Source organism: Lottia gigantea (genome assembly GCF_000327385.1).
Source record: "Lottia gigantea unplaced genomic scaffold LOTGIsca_570, whole genome shotgun sequence".
In the NCBI taxonomy this organism is placed as follows: Eukaryota; Metazoa; Mollusca; class Gastropoda; family Lottiidae; genus Lottia; species Lottia gigantea.
Genome location: NW_008709946.1, coordinates 1 through 3,512, shown reverse-complemented (window position 1 = coordinate 3,512; position 3,512 = coordinate 1).

Genomic DNA, 3,512 nt, shown 5'->3' with positions numbered 1-3,512 from the left:
CAGTAGTGTATTTAGGGGTCATAACAAATTCCGCGAAGCGGTTTATACATAAGTGTACACAGGTTTTTCTGTTTATACATCGATAAACTGAAAAAATGTTCAGGTCATTCCTTAAAATTAAATCATCTCGAATACATGTTTAAATAGTTATTTAATATAACAACAATTTAAGGAACTAAATTGGCGCATAAATACAAAACTTTTTAACATAACGCCAATGAAATGATACTAACAATAGAGATGTCCAAGAGAACAGCCAATCAAAGATAAATAGGTCACCTATTTATAGTCTACTGTCTCCCTGGCTGAAAGTTGACCACGTTGAAATTTTTGAAAGACGTGTTCGAAATAAGTCCAGAATTCATGATATTGTTGGAATTTGGAGTGTGCACATTCGAGGGAATTTGGAAAATATCGTTATCATTAAATGAAGTGTCGATTTCGGTTCTGTTGACGTTCGAAGCAACGACATCGACGCCGTGTAGTAGCCACGTCAATCAAACTCAAAGATAAAAGTAGTCCGTTAAGGGGCAGAGCTTATATTTACATTCCGTTTAAACAGATATAAACCGAATGCACGTGACCACTGTTATCCAATCAAATTGCGTGAAACCGTGTAAACGGAATCGTGATTTAATTATAATGAAATGAACAACACAGCAATAAGGGAATAATAGTATGTAACTCGAACAGGTATATTTATTTTCCTGACTGGACATTTCGAAAGATTGCCTGTATTGTTAAGCATGTGATTGGATCTCATGTGACCTATATTATAGCACGTGCTGGAGTAGATGTTTTTATTTGCGGTCTGTATTTTGTTTTTTTTTTAAGTTGGTTAATGGTCGGAAGCTTGTCAGTACGTCTAATTATGATAGACCTTCGGTCCTCGTCCAACGGCCATTGTTAGACGTATTGCCAAGCTTTCGACCTCTGTTTAGTAACTGTGATAAAGATAAAAAAAAACTGTGACTTAGTTGACAACTTCTTCAGTTGGATGGAGATCAAATATCTGCTAGAGTCCATATATCCTAAAATTGTTCATTTGGTATATATATTTACAAGGAGTAACTTACCTATGCATTCTCTCTCAATCGTTCTATATATCATATGGTGTAAAACAACTATTGTGGTGACTAACTAATTTTATTCGATATTATTGACGTATATAGTAATTCTAAGCATATCATTGGATGGTATAGTAAGAAATCCATTAATAAGTTTCAAGATGTTTCACAAAATATAATAATAAGTAATGTATATATTGTATACATTATAAAGTTGACCCATATTTATCTATCATTGCTTGTGCAAAAGGGTATATATTGCACACATACAAAATATGTTTAATTGTTATTTGTCTGAATATGTTTGGCACAACTCGAAATTTCGGATTGCAAAAGTCGATTCCACAAGGTATATACTAGCACTATTAAAGTCAAGAAAAGCCATTAAAGTAGTCTACTCCGCCAGCTGGCTGTAATTTGTCCCTTTAATTTAACACCTGTTTCTAATCATTTCAACCTCGACGACCATTCAATAGACGATCTCGCCCTAATCCCAATTGAGCGTATAGAAATTGACTTGCCCGAAGATGAAACTACCAAATTCCGTCAATCTAGGGAAGCCCATTGGATTGAGACATTGAATACAGCAAGACCTATAGGACTAAATCACTTTTTTGAACCTTTGGCATCAGAATTTCAAGCTCTATTTGGTAGGATACTTATTGAGATATATAGGTGACAACTCCATAACTTGAATATATTTTCAAATGAAAAAGGCCGTATCTGCTTTTATATATATATAGGAAATATGTGACAAAGCAAAAAGGCAGTTAGTGTGAAGAAAAGTACAGTTATCTCAAAATGTAAAAAATGTCTTTACTGCCTTTTGCCATTTTAGGGCTGAAGTACATGGCCACCTAATAAGTACAAGATATCACAGTACCAATATATATATATAAAAACTACAAATAATACACAAAAAGAACACCATCACCGATACACCACTCTCACACGGAAATCTGACCAACTACAAAACAAACAACGATACGAAACAGAACAACAAGCATACATAGAGAGGAATCCAACATCCACAAATCGCCAAGACCAGCGACAAACAACAACAACAACAACAGACAACAACAGACAACAACAACAACAACAGACAACAACAGACAACAACAACAACAACAGACAAAAAAATATATAAAGACAATAAGTAAATACATTTCAATTATTCTGAACATTTTACAAATATACTTCATATCACATCACTATTTATTCTAAAAATATATCACCATATAGCTAGTTTGCAAACTTACTGATTTTAATTTGGTTTCTTGAGTTTTTTAAGTCTTTGGGGTCTAATTAGTGGGAAAAGAGCAAATCATGAATAAAATTTTCTGTTCTATGGGAGATGTTTGAGTTCTGTTTGTCCTGACAGGTCCAGCTATTCTATGTGGATTATCCCTGTAAATGTCAGCCTTGTAGCTTTGTAACGTTTCTTGAGTTTTTTTAAGTCCTTGGGATCTTATTAGTAAGAAACGAACAAACCATGAGTAAAATTGTTGTATACTTTTTTACCTTTCTTGATCGCTCATTTATTGGAATTTAGCCTAATCATGAATTAATTATGAACATGTGAGACAAACCAGTATTTTTCCAAGTCATTAGAACACCTCTACTTTCTAGTTATATAAGTATTTTCATTTTCATATTTTATGAAACAAAATAAGGGAACCCATCTTTATATCTGTGAATGCATCATTCGGAGTTGGATAAGATTACTGATGTTATGTTTTATGATAATATCTCTCTTCATGAGCTGATGAAGGTTTTAAAGTGGTGGTCATCTTTGAGGACTAAGGATGATTTGGTACTCAGACTAGATTTTTCTCTTTCTTTGGTCAGCTTCATCATCTCGAATTTTGTACGAATTTTTGCAATATTGTTGGCACGTTCCTATTTGTTGTGTATATTGAGCAGCTATGACATACTAATTATTGATAATTGATATTCTTGCTCAAAATGTGTCTCTTCGTATTGCACCCGTCAAAATTATAAAAGCTGAATTAACAATTGCTGTGGTTAATGGGAGGCAACTCTCTTGACTATTTACGTTGCATGTCGCATCGATTCAATTTTGTCATTCTGTTTTTTTTATAGCATAAATTATAACCAATGACATTTCCCTCGTTTGACGAAGGAATTAGAGTGAAATCGTTTTCTCATTGTTACATGCTGATTATTATTATTATTATTATTAAGACACTTATAGAGCGCCATCTTTCACAATATGTGCTCAGATGCGCTGTACAATACAATTCATAAAGTATCAACATATTGGTAAAATTGGCAAATAAGTATAAAAATATAAATGAATAAACGTAAAAATATGTATAAATATAAGGAATAAAACAATCTATAAATTAAAAGCTTTCTTAAATAAAAACGTCTTGAGAAGAGACTTAAAAGTTACTAAAGAAGTGTAGCATCTAATGTAAAAGG